Below are 17477 nucleotides of genomic sequence, written 5' to 3'. Positions count from 1 at the left end.
TGCGCCACCAGGGAAGCCCAAGGGAGGGATTTTTTGATAAAACAGACAGCAATCTTGTATTTATTTGCTCCCTAGTTTCCTCGGGCCAGACTGGCTTTCATTACATTCTCTGCTAAAGGAGCAACGCTCAGTCATGAAGAGAGAAGACTGGTAGCAATCAGGCCCCAAGAAAACATGGTCTTTTTCAGACAGATGCCCATCTACAAGCCTGGACAGAAAGGTGAGTGCATCTAAATTTCATTACACTCAACTAATATAATTTATAGGATACCTAAATTGATGGTACACAATACATGCCTAGCAAATCGGTCGTTTAAAATCCATTACAAAGTTTGCTTGAAATATAAAATAAAAATATAGATTGACGTGTTCACTTCAGCAGCACATATACTAAAATTAGAATGATACAGAGAAGATTAGCATGCCCCCTATATAAGGAGAATACACAAAATCATGAAACATTTCATTTTTTTTCCCATAGATATATACTTGTCTTCTGAACATTAAATATATGGCATTCTGCATGTCAATCATACTCAACAAAGGGATTTGAAAATATAGATTATGTAGCATAAAAGCTAGAGATTTAGTTTCAATAAGTCTGGGGTGGGGAGCCTTGGAAACTGTATTTTTAAAGCGTTCCTTGGTTGATTCGAATAATAATCAAGTTTTGGAATCACTAAGTGACAGCTTATACAAACTTATAAGCTGACAGTTGAATTATAAGTAAAACAGCAATAAAGAGTATCAAGAACAGGGCTTCCCTGGTGATGCAGTGGTTGGGAGTCCGCCTGCCGATGCAGGGGACACGGGTTCGTGCCCCGGTCCGGGAAGATCCCACATGCGGCTGAGCGGCTGGGCCCGTGAGCCATGGCCGCTGAGCCTGCGTGTCCGGAGCCTGTGCTCCGCAACAGGAGAGGCCACAGCAGTGAGAGGCCAGCGTACCGCAAAAAAAAAAAAAAACAAAACCCAAAAACAAAACAAAAAAAGAGTATCAAGAACAGGTAAGAGAACTCTAGTGCTTAAAGAATTGCCCAGTGATAGAATGATCAGCGTGGCATGGAAATAAGCTGAGAAGTCTTTTCTCATCTCCTTGGTCTAGAAGTTCTTAGGCACAGATTACTACAGTCAAAAGAAGACATTTCTGATGAGATGAATGCTGCATGAAAAAGCACAGAGGTAGAATTAATTCAAAACCGTGCCTTAAGATGAGAATTGGATAGACTTATTTGCAGTGAAGAAAAAAAAAACAGAAGGGAGGAAAACAAGTTCAAGTGAATAAAAGAGTTATTGGGCTATGGAGCTGAAGAGCTATTTTCTGTAGACGGGTGGGGGGGTGGGGATTATACAATGATGAAAACAGGCTGAAGAAGATTATCCTTAGCAACTGACATTATTAACTGATAATATGCTTCCTTTCCTGATAGGAAATATTTCAAGAAATAAGGCTAGGGACAAAATTGGAAGACTTCTGGGATTCTTGCTAAGAGCTGAGAAGGCAGAGGTTGAAAAGGTTGATTCTTTTCAACCTCTGCCTACTTCCAACAGCCCAGAAACATAAACATTTAATTACAATGAGTTTCTTTTTCCTCATCCCATCTATTTTCTAGTAGAGGGCCTAAGACGCTGGGTTATAATGTAGCACAAAAGATGAATAATGAGTCTTACACAATTGAGGATATACAGTTTTCAAAAAAATTGACCTTTAGTGTTTGAGATATAATGCTTCAAATATTCATAGCTTACCCAGTGTCATGTTGCTTTTAAAAACAAAGTATATTCTGATATTAACTATTGCATTGTGTTATAATTGCAAAGCACATTTAGATTGTTGTAGCTTCGTATGTGACTAGGATCTGCAGTTTGATATCTAGACCTTCATCTCTCTCTGGCCCTCTGAGAAATTACAAAAGATACAGCATCAATCCAGGCTAAAAATTTTATGGGCAGTTATTGATGGCTAAGTTGATGCAACGTTAGCTATTTAGATTATTTTAAAGAGAGGACCCATAAATTATCTAGATGCATTTTTTGACTTTATATGTTCCAGCTTCACATTTGGTATTTATCCTGCACAGAAATATCCTACATTTGGAATTAATGCTATTCCAGGACCTAGTCTGACCTAGTTTGAGTGTTGTCATCACTTCTGCCCAAATTTGCCAAGACCAAAGAAAAAGCAAACAATGAAATTTAACTCAGAGATCAGGAACAAGGACAGGATAACCATTTATTTGCCTGCTAGCCTATAGGCAGTGACGACAAAGCGGGCCTTAAGAAATTGGGAGTAGATTTTTACCTCGCATGATTTCAGGTTGCAGGAGGTCACTCCCATAAGAAAATCACCAGTAATAGTCCTTGAGTCCTGTAATTCTACAGTAGGAGTTTCATTGCATTGGTTTAAAGTGTTTATCCTTGTTGGAACACAAAATTTAAGACAATAAGCAATTTTCTTTCTTGAAAGATTTGCTCACAGGTAAATCTGTAAAGACGTTGGGCACCTGAATAGAGAAAAAAGTTTTTCATCAAAAATTTGAAAGATGTTTTAAGCTCCTAAAACAAACCTCTAAACTTCATTGCATTAGAAGTGGAGCTTATTTGCAGTTACCTTTACTAACCAGAGTAAAGGATAGCACTTCCTCTGGCTAGAAAAGAGTATTATGTTTATACTGACAGTTGCTGTCATCCCATAAAGAAAGAAGTTTTTTGTCCTATTTTGATAATTTTGTGCTATCTGGTCATTATTTTACTAGAAATATCTATGACATATAAAATTGAATTAGGTGATTTTGAAAGAGTGTGATGGGAAAATACATATATTTTTAAAAATCTCACTCTGTGTGTATAACTTTAATGAAAATATCTCCTCACATTTTTAAACTGACAAAAATATTTCCATTTTCATAGTTTTAAAGTTAGCAAACTGAGCATATACTATAAGTTAGTGATGCTCTGGCCGCATGGGGGCTATACTTAATAGCACACAAAAACACATTCGTCCTTTAACAAGACAAGTGTGAATTAAATGAGTTTTAAACTGAGATTTTCAAAAACATATTTCTTATAATAAGGGTGTCCTCTGATTGAAAATATAGTAATAAAACTTAACAGTGTGTGATCTAGTATTATGTACTATCTGAAGTATTTCCCAGGGCGTTGACATTCTAAAACACCTATTGTAGCCTGTGTAAAGTTTTAAAAGAAGGAAGAAAATGAGGAATCAGTAAGGAGAGTTTACTTGGAAAATATAAACACAGATTTCAAGCACACAAGCCATGTACTGTTTTAGGATATTTCTATAATTTGTTTATAGTTAACTTGTTTTCATCTTAGGAGTCTTTCCCTTAATTTTCTTTAATGAGTATGCTTGTTTTATATTAAAGTATTTATAATAAAATTTAAAACTTACTTAAACTATTTGACATTATTAAAAACATTTATTCATGATTCCATGGAAATCCCCATCTTTCAAATCAATAGTGAATGATGTAGTAATGTATCTGGTAGAAACTTCATATTTTAATAAGGTTGAAAAAAATCAATATAATAAAAAACTTGTTATGTTCTGGGTAATAATGAGTGACTGGGTGAATTATATGAGTGAAAAATATTATGTAATGAGTGAATAATATTATATAATGAGTGAATAAGTTAATTACATAATGAGTTAACGGAAGCATTATGGTTGCTTCATATTTTAGTTATCAAGGGAGGTATTCTCTTAGGTCACCTTCCCCAAAATCTGATCCTGAGACAGGAAAAAATGAACAAGTGAGTTATTAAGAAAGTGCCTCCAGAAGACACCAAAAAAAAAAGGAGCTGGGGAAAGCAGGGCATAGAAGGGAAGAAGCCAGGCAAGGGGGCAACTGATTTTGGACAAAGCCTTAACTTCAGCCTGATCTGGCAGGAAGATGCGTAGCATCAATTACACTTCAGAGTTTGTCCCACTTTTAGGAAAGGAAGCTAAGCTTTCATACTCCAGCACCAGGGAGTCGCTGGTGATGGACAACACCCAAGGCAGAGGTAAACCCCTAGGAACTTGTCAAGGAGCCCAAGACAAACCTCTGAAAAAGTTCACAGATGCAAACTTGGAAGCAAAGCACGATGAAGCTGGGGGTGGGTGCAAATAACTAGTGAAAGTATGGAAGGTATCTGGGAAGAGCCTTGGCTGTGTCTGCTACAGGTGTCATGGGGAAGGTGGTTTACTTTTTTAAATTTAATTTAATTTACTTATTTTTTATACAGCATGTTCTTATTAGTTATCTATTTTATACATATTAGTGTATATATGTCAATCCCAATCTCCCAATTCACACCACCAACCCCACCCCCATCCCCGCTTTCAACCCTTGGTGCCCATGTTTGTTCTCTACATCTGTGTCTCTATTTCTGCCTTGCAAACCAGTGCATCTGTACCATTTTCTAGGTTCCACATATATGCATTAATATACGATATTTGTTTTTCTCTTTCTGACTTACTTCACTCTGTATGACATTCTCTAGGTCCATCCACGTCTCTACAAATGACCCAATTTCGTTCCTTTCTATGGCTGAGTAATATTCCATTGTATATATGTACCACATCTTCTTTATCCATTCATCTGTTGATGGGCATTTAGGTTGTTTCCATGACCTGGCTATTGTAAATAGTGCTGCAGTGAACATTGGGGTGCATACATCTTTTTGAATTATGGTTTTCTGGTTATATGCCCAGTAGTGGGATTGCTGGGTCATATGGTAGTTCTGTTTTAGTTTCTCAACTAACCTCCATACTGTTCCCCATAGTGGCTGTATCAATTTACATTCCCACCAACAGTGCAAGAGGGTTTCCTTTTCTCCACACCCTCCCCAGCATTTGCTGTTTGTAGATTTTTCTGATGATGCCCTTCTAACTAGTGTGAGGTGATGCCTCATTGTAGTTTTGATTTGCATTTCTCTAATAATTACTGATGTCCAGCAGCTTTTCATGTGCCTCTTGGCCATCCGTATGTCTTCCTTGGAGAAATGTCTATTTAGGTCTTCTGCCCATTTTTTGATTGGCTTGTTTGTTTTTTTAATATTGAGCTGCATGAGCTGTTTATATATTTTGGAGATTAATCCTTTGTTGATTCATTTGCAAACATTTTCTCCCATTCTGAGGGTTGTTTTCTGTCTTGTTTATGGTCTCCTTTGCTGTGCAAAAGCTTTTAAGTTTCATTAGGTTCCATTTGTTTATTTTTGTTTTTATTCCCATTACTCTAGGAGGCGGGTCAAAAAGAATCTTGCTGTGATTTATGTCAAAGACTGTTCTTCCTATGTTTTCCTCTAAGAGTTTTATAGTGTCCGGTCTTACATTTAGGTCTTTAATCCATTTTGAGTTTATTGTTGTGTATGGTGTTAAGGAGTGTTCTAATTGCATTCTTTTACATGTAGCTGTCCAGTTTTCTCAGCACCACTTATTGAAGAGGCTATCTTTTCTCCATTGTATATCCTTGCCTCCTTTTCATAGATTAGTTGACCATAGGTCCGTGGCTTTATCTCTGGGCTTTCTATCCTGTTCCATTGATCTATCTTTCTGTTTTTGTGCCAGTACCATACTGTCTTGATTACTGTACCTTTGCAGTATAGTCTGAAGTCAGGGAGCCTGATTCCTCCAGCTCCATTTTTTTTCCCCTCAAGATTGCTTGGTCTATTCGGGGTCTTCTGTGTCTCCATACAGATTGTAAATTTTTTTGTTCTAGTTCTGTAAAAAATGCCATTGGTAATTTGATAGGGATTGCATTGACTCTGTAGATGGCTTTGGATAGTATAGTCATTTTCACAATATTCATTCTTCCAATCCAAGAACATGGTATATCTCTCTATCTGTTTGTGTCATCTTTGATGTCTTTCATCAGTGTCTTATAGTTTTCTGAGTACAGGTTTTTACCTCCTCAGGTAGGTTTATTCCTAGGTATTTTATTCATTTTGTTGCAATGATAAATGGGATTGTTTCCTTAATTTTTCTTTCTGATCTGTTAGTGTATAGGAATGCAAGAGATTTCTGTGTGTTAATTTTGTACCTTGTAGCTTTACTGAATTCATTGATTAGCTCTAGAAGTTTTCTCGTGGCATCTTTAGGATTCTCTATGTATAGTACCATGTCATCTGCAAACAGTGAGTTTTACTTCTTCTTTTCCAATTTGTATTCTTTTTTTTCTTTTTCTTCTCTGATTGCTGTGGCTAGGACTTCCAAAACTACGTTGAACAATAGTGGCAAGAGTGGACATCCTTGTCTTGTTCCTGATCTTAGAGAAAATGCTTTCAGTTTTTCACCATTGAGAATGATGTTTGCTCTGGGTTTGTCATATATGGCCTTTATTATGTTGAGGTAAGTTCCCTCTATGCATACTTTCTGGAGAGTTTTTATCATAAATGGTGTTGAATTTTGTCAAAAGCTTTTTCTGCATCTATTGAGAAGATCATATGGTTTTTATCCTTCAATTTGTTAATATGGTGTATCACATTAATTGATTTGCATATATTGAAGAATCCTTGCATCCCTGGGATAAATCTCACTTGATCATGGTGTATGATCCTTTTAATGTGTTGCTGGGTTCTGTTTGCTAGTATTTTGTTGAGGATTTTTGCATCTATATTCACTAGTAATATTGATCTGTAATTTTCTTTTTTTGTAGTATCTTTGGTTTGGTATCAGGGTGATGGTGGCCTCATAGAATGAGTTTGGGAGTATTCCTTCCTCTGCAATTTTTTGGAAGAGTTTGAGAAGGATCAGTTTAAAAGCAAAGTGTGACATCTATATTCCTAATAATACTTTTTCCATTCGTTAGGATGCTGTGGAAGACACAGGTTACATTTATTTGGGATCATCTTTCTCTGAACATCAAAAATTTCTTTTCAAATTCCTTTAACCTCATTATCATTTTGGTCTTAACTCATACTTATTATCTATGTCAGTAGTTCTACCTTGAACCAGATTTATCAATTTTTAATTTTATAGTAATATTTGATAATTTTAATGATGTTATTTCAGCTCAGTATATTTGAATATATTTATTTCTCTTATCTTCTTTTCCATTGTATTCCTCTTTATAAATAAACATGCACTTGAGTAATTGTTGTATTGATTCTTGTTGGTGATGAAGTTTTAAGTTTAAATTTCTGTCTAATTTATCTAGTAAATTATTTTTAAAAACTTTTAAGCTCTTCCTCTGAGTCTTAAATTTTCTGGTCATTTTTTCTTGATATTTCTATTTTTTTTGTATTTCCATTTTTTTGCATCTTTATCCTCAAACAGCAATCTTTCCAGACTCACTTGCTAAAAGGCTTGTAGATTTCCCTTGGTTTTGTTCACTTGATATACACATAGGTGGGTTGAATACTTTTCCAAGACCTATACCTATAGGTCTATTTGTGGTCATTAGCACTTATCTCAATTCCCAGTGCTTTCCTCCCACAATCTTTCATCTAGGGCGGTGTTTTTCAAACTGGGGATTCCAACCTCTTAACAGATCTTGAAATCAATTTAGGAAATCCCAGCTAGCAATGTCAGTGCGCATTGTACATAACTGTTGAAATATTGCTCAGCTATCACTGTTTTCAGTTGTATGTACATACACGTATATGTATGTTAACTGCATTTCTTACTGCAGTCACAGTTAAAATTGTTTGAAGAGCACTGATCTTGGCTGAATCTGCTGTGCTTAACAGTCCCACTGCTTGTTTCTATAATCCTGTGAAATATTGCAGCATAACAAAACTCAAATCCACCTTCAGATGCAGGCATTTTGTTACACATCAGGATGTCATCAAACTTCCTTCAATACCCAGATACATTTCCGCTTTCCCCTCTTCCCAGCCCCTTCTAGCCCTGACCTCTACAAAGGCTGCTATCAAATGCAATAATGGAGTTGCTGTCTTCCTCCAATAGACAGCATACACAGTTTAGGGATAACTGTTCAATTTAACACAACCCTGAGGCTGTAAACAGTGGAGCAGGAAATGAGGCGAAAATAAAGTGTCTGTCAGCCATCTTTCATGTAGGTGGAGCTGCTGTATCTGTTTGGAAACCCCTCACCACCAGACATGCATTCAGTGGAAGGAGATACGATTTGCTTTGTCTTTTATTTAGCTATTATTTTCAAACTTGTCGGTTTCAATCAAGATGTTTTATGGAGTTTTGATCTGCATTTCTCTAATAATTAGTGATGTTGAGCATCTTTTCATGTGCCTCTTGGCCATCTGTATGTCTTCTTTGGAAAAATGTCTATTTAGGTCTCCTGCCCAGTTTTTGATTGGGTTGTTTGTTTTTTTAATGTTGAGCTTCATGAGCTGTTTGCATATTTTGGGGATTAATCCCTTGTCAATTGCTTCATTTGCACATATTTTCTCCCATTCTGAAGGTTGTCTTTTCATCTCGTTTATAGCTTCCTTTGCTGTGCAAAAGCTTTTAAGTTTAATTAGGTCCCACTTGTTTATTTTTGGTTTTATTTCCATTATTCTAGCAAATGGGTCAAAAAAGATCTTGCTGTGATTTATGTCAAAGAGTGTTGATGTATCACCTCACACTGGTCAGAGGGGCCATCATCAAAAAATCTACAAACAATAAATGCTGGAGAGGGTGTGGAGGAAAGGGAACCTTCCTGCACTGTTGGTGGGAACGTAAGTTGGTACAGCCACTATGGAGAACAGTATGGAGGTTCCTTAAAAAACTAACAATAGAACCACCATATGACCCAGCAATCCCACTATTGGTCATATACCCAGAAAACCATAATTCGGAAAGACACATGCATCCCCATGTTCACTGCAGCACTATTTATAATAGCCAGGACATGGAAGCAACCTAAATGCCCATCGACAGAGGAATGGATAAAGAAGATGTGGTACATATATACAATGGAATATTACTCAGCCATAAAAAGGAATGAAACTGGGTCATTTGTGGAGACGTGGATGGACCTAGAGTCTGTCATACAGAGTGAGGTGAGTCAGAAAGAGAAAGACAAATATTATCGCATATACGTGGAATCTAGAAAAATGGTACAGATGAACCTATTTGTAGGGTAGGAATAGAGATGCAGACATAGAGAACAGACATGTGGACACGGGGGGGAGGAATGGGGGGGTGGGGATTGACATATATACACTAGCATATGTAAAACAGATAGTAGGAACATGCTTTATAATGCAGGGAGCTCAGTGCCCTGTGGTGACCTAGATGGGTGGGATGTGGGGGAGGTGGGAGGGAGATCCAAGAGGGAAAGGATATATGTATACATATAGCTGATTCACTTCATTGTACAGTAGAAACTAACACGACAGTGTAAAGCAACTATACCCCAATTTAAAAAAAAAAAAGATGTTTTATGGAGAAACTACAGTAACATTTCTAGCCTGATGACGTTGGAAAGCACCTATTTGACTCTTTTCTTTAGCTAAAACTAATTCTATTGCTTCTCTTTTTATTTTTCATTTTAAGTGGTTTATTATTTTAGTAGTTTATTACACTATTTTAACCGTGTATTTTTGTTTATTTTACATTTTCATGAAATTATTTATTTGTTTTGCATCAGGAAGCATTACTCTAAAGGTACAATTGTTTTGGTTCCTGGACTTCTCTTTCAGCCTCAAAAAAGTTCTAATTTCCTTAATAGTCACTCTGTTATCTCACCTATAGCCTCTCCTTTTCCAATCCCAATGCTAAAATTTTTAATGGTTAATTCTAAACACTTACAATCCAAAATTTCCACCACTGCCCCTTAATATCTCACATTAGTGGGCACTGTAGTTTTATTTTTTCAGATAATATATAATCTAATTCTTCTAAGAGAACAAATGAAATATAAAATACATGGTATCTAATACGTACAATCACTCAGTACTGATTAAACCCTGAAGAGGTATTACAGCAAAATAGGAGAGAGATTACAGTTTACAGAAAAACATTAAATACAAACCCCAGATTTAACTGTAAACAGTAGCCAGCTTGCTTCCAAGAGCCTCTCGAGAGTTGCTTGCCTCTGATTCTTGTAGTAAATTTGTCAATTGGTTTGTCAACAGAAAATTAAGGAAATAAAACCTACTTTTGTTACTTTACATTTTTGACAAATAGACCTTTTTTCTGCTTCTGATATGATGAGTATGTCTAATAATAATAATAAATGTTAGATTGATTACTAAGGGAAAGATGTGAAATGAAATGCTTAAGAGAATCTTCTGAAATTTATTTTAAACACTTAAAACATGGCAACATTTTGTCATCTCAAAATCTTGAGTCCAAATAAATCCCCACAGGAATCTGTGAAAAGTCTGGAATTCTTGTGCACTCCTTGAGATCTGCCGTGGAAAGCTGGTGTGTGTAAGGGGTGGAAGGAGGGGAAGGGATGCTCTTCTTTCCTGTATCAAAGCTACCATCTCGCTTGTCCTTGCCTTGCCTCCTGACACGAAGAGCTTCAGTGGGCTTGCTGTTCTCAGAAGCCCCAGATCAGAAGTCAGGCAGCAGCTCTTCCTGGATTTTCCACACCCTAAGGAGGTGCACTCTCCATGATGTAATTTGTCCCCCGTTGAGTCAGCCCAGTAGTTGGGGAAGGAGCATAAGGCCATGTCTAACTTACTGTTCTCCCAACATCTCCTCTCTTCTCTAGCTTGGAGCTCTTTTATGTCACCTTGGGAACTGAGGGGTCCCTTTTAGATTTTCAAAATAGGGCAGCATTCCCCCAAAACAATAAACTTATTTTTTTGAGTGATTCCTTAAAAATGTCTGCTTATTTTCTTTCTAGGAAATTTCAGATTAGCGTCTCTCAAGTTCACATTTTTATTATTTACTATTAATTATCACTATCCACTATCATTTTCTTGCAAAATCAGTCATGAAAACATGAACCTGTTAACTCCTTAAACTGACCTTCAATTGACCTTTGACTCTCTGGTCATTCACTGGCTATGGAATAAGCTAGCTGGACTCAAAATAGAGTTTTATCACCTTACAAAATCTTTATTTTAATACTACCTCAAAAAATAATTATATAGAAATATTCTACTATCAGAAAGTGACAAGTGCTATGCTGACCACAGCATCTAAACTTTCTATTTTGGGGCACTACTGATCTCCCTTGCTCTATTTATTTCCATAGCACTTGTCATTTTTGACATATAATGCACTTGCTTATTGTCTTTATTGCCTGGCTCCTCTCGCTGGAATATAAGGCAGAGATTTCGTCTTGTTGCTCACTGTTCCTTGGCAATGAGAACTATATCCAGTAATAGCAAGCACTCGGTAATTATCTGTTGAATAAATGAATGAAGAATCATGTTCCCATGAGACATGAGACTTGCTTCTCATTGAGAAGTTGATAGATGAGCAAAGATTTACTGTAAGGAAGTTAGCAGTGTGAACACCTGGGAGAAGAGAAATACAGGAGAAGGGAACAAAAGCACAAGTCGTTAAGATAGGAGGGTTCTCAAGCGCTGAAGGAGAGCGAGGCGTCAGTAGGACTGAAACAGACAAGAGGAGTCAGCAGGTTGGGGGGGTGGAGGATGGGGGAGCACCAGCGTTTGGGAGGGGTGTGCAGGCATGGAAAACGTCATTCTCCTGGACAAAACTTCCACGGATGACTCAGAGGAAGAAGACAGGGCTGGATGGAACATTATTTTGCCACTAGGTCAGTTTTTCATTATGCGTACTGAAGAAAATTATACTACAGTCTTGAATAAAGCGGGCTGGAGGAAGCACAGCTGGGCTGACAAGTCCACTGGCCTGATCTCTGAATCAGCATGCTAGTATTAACCGTGAGTCTTTCTAATAAGACAGAAAAAGAGCACATTCCTTATATTCTTTTTATCATTTGTCCTGCCTCTCAGAATTGGTGCAGGGAAATCCTCGAAGCATGGAAATGTGTCATATAAGCCCCAGCATTTTTCAGTTGGTCTCTACCAGACCAAGTACTCACAAAAATACTTGGAAATATACACAGGGTCAATCAGCGAGTTATCATGGAGGGCTGTCACAGCCAGGACATTCCTTCTTCTTTTATTCATTAAATACATCGGTGCGAATGTCCCATTTGTGTTAATGTGATTTTCAATTTCATTCTACTTATGCCAGTGATTCCAACTGTACCTCCCCCAATGTACACTAAGTGACAAGGACACCTCCATTCTCACCCACTCACGGTTGCTCAATGCTCTGTAAACATATTTTCCTTTGGAAGTAACAGTTTAGAAATATGTCCAAAGGTAATGATGTCTTTCATAGAATTTTTTTTTAAATAGCTTCATTTTGAGATTTTAAAAAATCAATTTTTTATACAATTAAAATTGTATCAGAATTATCGGCAATTACAAAGTCAACTCTTTTCACTTTTACTTATTCTCCTCTCCTCCTAGTTTATGTCAAAATTTAATGCTATTATTATAGTCAAAGCTTACCTTTTGTTCCTTTTCATTTAGCAGTAAGTATTAAAGCTTTTGATGTTGTGATAAAGTCTTCCTATTTTGATAGATGTGTAAGATAGATTCTACCAAGGCAATATACAGCATGTGTCTTCATTTTTATTAAGCATTTCAGTTCATCTCAAGTTTTATGACTATTAATTTTTGCTTTAGTGAATGATTTGGTGTGTGCAATTTTACTCTTTGTGTGGGAATTTCTTGGCTCAGTCATTTACACTTGGTGCTCAAAACCATGAATCTTACACATCAATTATGTACAACAAATGTCCCCTGCACAAAAAAAGAGTTTCTAAGATAAAAAACTGGAAAGCCAGTTTTACTAACAATAATGAACATTTATATAGCACTCACTCTATGGCAGATACTTTCTAAGTACTTTTAAGTGTGTTAACTAATGTAATCTAATCCTTGGAGAGCTACTCTTAAGTCAACTTTATATATGAGCTGAAGCACTGAGAGATTATGTAATTTGTCCAAGATGGCACAGTAAGTGACGAACCTGGGATCCATTCCCAGGAGTTTGACAATTGAGTCTATTCTCTTAACTGCTATGTCATCCTGCTTTTAGGTCAGTTAGAATATTCCCATATTGTATTTCAGATTGTTTCTTTTCCAGATGTTTTCCCTGATTATATGAACATTACTTTAGACAAGAAATGATACCAATTTGTTTTATTTGTTCTTTCACTCAACAAATATTTATTGAGTGCCTGTTAAACCGATGACTGGAATTTCATTACTATATTTTCATTCATGTGAGTTGAGTGGCTACCTACTATTAAAAGTTGGAATACTGTAACATTGACCTTTGACATTTGGCTAGAATCTGCCGTTAAGGTTCAGTTTTGGCCTCAACCTATTTCAACATCATTTTGGAATCCCTAAAACTGTGAATGATCAATAATCTTATGATCTTTGTAGATAATAATTATATAAGATCACTATCATAATGTTGATAATTCAATCAAGACATGACTTGTGGATTTATTTTAATATATGAATATTTACTTATAATATGTATTTTAGATATATCTTGGAGTGAAAAACTTGCTTGTCTTTTACAAAAAGACATTCAAAATATTGATATTTGCACAAAGTCTCTTAAATCAAGGAATCATAAGCCCATCGTAGGCCTCATACATCCATCTGTCTTAAACATATTTCTGGTATAAAAAAAAGCATGACATTAAAAATGGGTACTTTGGGCTCATTTTGGAATTTTCTGTACTCATTCATATTGTGGTGGTGGATGGCAGAAATAATAAAAATTTTCATTTTAAGCCTCACCTCTTCCTTCCTCAACTCTTGTCAATGTTTGTATTGCCCCTGAGAGTTGCATAATAATAAAATAGAGAGCATGGAAAGAAACATTGAATCCAGGTAACAAATACCCAGTAAAATTCTTTACCTTATCTTAGAACTCAGAAATAGGATAATTATCATAAGAATACCTATTTGTGAGTTTATTACAATTAAAAATGAAATAATATTTTTCCTATCGGTCATAAAACTAATTTTACTGATTATCTGGACAATGACACCCGGCTTTGCAAATCAGATTATTGGTAGATGCTTTCTAGAAATTTGATCAGCTACATGTGCAAGTCATAGTTTTGACAATAATAAAAAGCACGTTATGAGGTTTTCTATTGACAAAAGTATATTGAAATGAATAATATTTCAATCTCCCCAAAGTTCTTGAGTATACCAGGTGTCTTTAAGTAAGACAGTAACAATTAGTAACCATTTATAAGTGCTGGTTAGCCTTTTTTGCATTCTTTCGAGACACTGAGAATGAGAATGACTCTAGTGACTGAATTCCAAACCCTTTTGCAATTGACCTAGCTTCCAGTGCTTTGCTTTCAATAGAATTAAGGAGATCATATTTGATTTATCAGCTGATAGGTAATTAAAATTCTTCTTTAATGATTACAGTGTGACCTTTGGCTTATAAATTAGACACCTAAATATTTAAATGATAATGTTATAACGGAACTTCTCACATTTCTCTCTCTCTCTTTATGTGAACAAGATTTCTTGGTGCTTACATCTATAGGATAGGATGTAGACAGGAATATTCTAGAATAAAATAGAGTAGAATAGAAAACATGGCAAAAAAATAGATAGTTGAAGCTTGTGTCAATCTAGCAGCAATTAATATTCATCCAAAGACACATGGTCTGATTGGGGGAGCCAGAAGGATGGAATATACATTTAATTTCATTAAGAAATGATTGTCAAATAAGATTTTTTCTTGTGTTTAACATACATTGAGATAATAGTATATATATATATATATATATATACATATATATGTGTGTGTGTATATATATATATATATATATATATATATATATATATATATATATATACAGTTTTGATAAAGAATATATTGACAGGGACTTCCCTGGTGGCACAGAGGCTAATAATATGCCTGCCAATGCAGGGGACACAGGTTCAAGACCTGGTCTGGGAAGATCCCACATGCTGCGGAGCAACTAACCTGTGTGCTACAACTACTGAGCCTATGCTCTAGAGCTGGTGAGCCACAACTACTGAGCCCACGTGCCACAACTGCTGAGCCCACGTGCCTAGAGCCAGGACTCCACAACAAGAGAAGCCACCGCAATGAGAAGCCCGCATGCCACAACAAAGAGTAGCCCCCGCTCACCACAAGTAGAGAAAGCCCACACGCAGCAATGAAGACCCAATGCAGTCAAAAATAAATAAATAAATAAAATAAATTTAGTTAAAAAAAAGAACATATTAACAATACTTGTAATGATAACTTGATCCAGTAAAGTTTATTACTACTCAGAACTGTATAGGTACAAGAACCTCTTTTACAGTTTCGATTATCTTTAGTTTCAGTAATGTATGATAGAGTGACCTTTAAAGAATATTGAAGCATAAAATACCAGGATAAAATTATCTGGGGAATTAGAATGGAAATCCAAGATCAAGGAAAAACAAGAATGATGTAAGATTTCCAAATTGTAAAAGAAGAGTTCATGTATGTTTTAAATGGATGATGGTAAGCAATAAATTACTGCAGTATTTACATTTCATTGGATACATTTTAAAAATTGTATTACAGTTTATTTTTTTAATGTCAGTATTTATAATACACTTTTTGTTATCTTACTGGTGAAGAGAAGTTTTAGAAATCGAGTATGTGTGAAGGGTTACATGCTTAATAAAATTCTTTTAGGGAATACAAGGAAAAAAGAGTTGAAGACCACAGGAGTATGTAAGCCTTAGCTGAGAATTCTGAGAACATATTGTTTATGTTCTACAATAAATATTTTAAATGTATCTACTAATATTTTCAATTAAAAATCACAACAATAAAGTTTTGATAATACTTCAGATTTATTCTTCTATTCCAGAAGTTTAAACTACAATGGTGATTTTGCTTCATCCAAATGTGGATTTTTATACTTAGTCATTAGGCATTTGGCCAAAATATAGGCTTGGTATATATCTAAAAAGTATAATTATGCCTGTGAAAAGTAACATAGAGACTTCTTAAAAGTCATTTATTATTTATTGTAAGTTAATTTATTCCATATTAAGCTGGCAGAGAATGAAGATATTTATTTATGGCAGTGTGGGAGTGCAGGATGGAAGTGGAGAGAGCATAAAGTTTCTAATGAGAGGAAACCAAATTGAAGCAGAAGAGTTTTATATTCATTCAGCAAGCATTTACCAACTACCAAGGGCTCGCACAATGTATTATTACATTTTACTCTGACCTGGCATTATATCACTCATAGTCTATCATCATGATTGGGGGACTTCCCTGCTGGTCCAGTGGTAAAGAATCTGCCTTAGATTGCAGGCGACATGGGTTCGATCCCTAGTCAGGGAATTAAGATCCCACGGGGCAACTAAGCCTGCATGCCGCAACTACTGAGCTCTTGTGCCTCAACTAGAGCCTGTGTGCTGCAAACTACAGGGCCCACGCGCCCTGAAGCCCACGCGCCACAACTAGAGAAGAGAAAACCTGCACACCACAACTAGAGAGAAGCCCGCTCACCACAACAAAGAGCCCACATGCCTCAACGAAGATCTTGCGTGCTGCAATTAAGACCCAACGCGGCCATAAAAAATAAATAAAAAATAAATAAATATTATCATGATTGGCATTTTATTTATTTTTTAATTAATTTTTATTGGAGTCTAGCTGATTTACAATGTTGTGTTAGTTTCATGTGCACAGCAAAGTGATTCAGTCATACATATACATATATCCACTCTTTTTTAGATTTTTTTCCCATATAGGTCATTATGGAGTACTGAGTAGAGTTCCCTGTGCTATATGGCAGGTTCTTATTAGTTATCTATTTTATATATAGTAGTGTGTATATGTCAGTCCCAGTCTCCCAAATTATCCCTCCCCCACCCCTTAACCTTAAGTTTGTTTTCTACAGCTGTGACTCTATTTCTGTTTTGTAAGTTCGTTTGTACCATTTTTTTAGATTCCACATATAAGTGATATCGTATGATATTTGTCTTTCTCTGACTTACTTCACTCAGTATGACAATCTCTAGGTCTATCCATGTTGCTGCAAATGGCATGATTTACTTTTTTATGGCTAATACTCCACTGTATATATGTACCACATCTTCTTTATCCATTCCTCTGTTGATGGACATTTAGGTTGCTTCCATGTCCTGGCTATTGTAAATAGTGTAAATAGTGAATTTTAATATCTTACAAATCTGTAGTTTTATAGTTCACTAAGGACTGTCATGTACGGTATCTTCATTTCTCACTCTTTCAGATCATATACAAAAATGTATGTCAAGAACTAAATATACCTCATCCAGGGGAGTGCTTGTTTCTCCTCATATTGAATTTTATAGTTTAAACCAGTTCTCTATTCAAAACACACACACTTGAATTTTGTGGAGTCCTAGTTATACTAACGTAATAGTGTGGATCTTTTTAATTTTCAGAATTCCATAAAAATAGATTCTAACATCCCATCTCCTTAGAAAAGCAAATAGGATGATGATCACTATTGATAAAATGTTTATAT

The 17477-nt window shown here is 35.8% G+C and overlaps 1 non-coding gene across 1 annotated transcript; it reads left to right on the top strand.

Annotated features, from left to right (window-relative positions):
• Positions 1-366: 366 nt before the first annotated feature.
• Positions 367-473, top strand: LOC114886327. The gene has a single exon (XR_003791329.1). It is a non-coding gene; the product is annotated as a U6 spliceosomal RNA (small nuclear RNA).
• The last annotated feature ends 17004 nt before the right edge of the window (positions 474-17477 follow it).

The sequence above is a fragment of the Monodon monoceros genome, unplaced genomic scaffold, assembly GCF_005190385.1.
Source record: "Monodon monoceros isolate NGI ecotype Baffin Bay Population unplaced genomic scaffold, NGI_Narwhal_1 Super_Scaffold_6, whole genome shotgun sequence".
NCBI classification, from domain to species: domain Eukaryota; kingdom Metazoa; phylum Chordata; class Mammalia; order Artiodactyla; family Monodontidae; genus Monodon; species Monodon monoceros.
The sequence above is the reverse complement of the archived record's forward strand: the minus strand, read 5'-3'. Positions and strand labels throughout refer to the sequence as shown.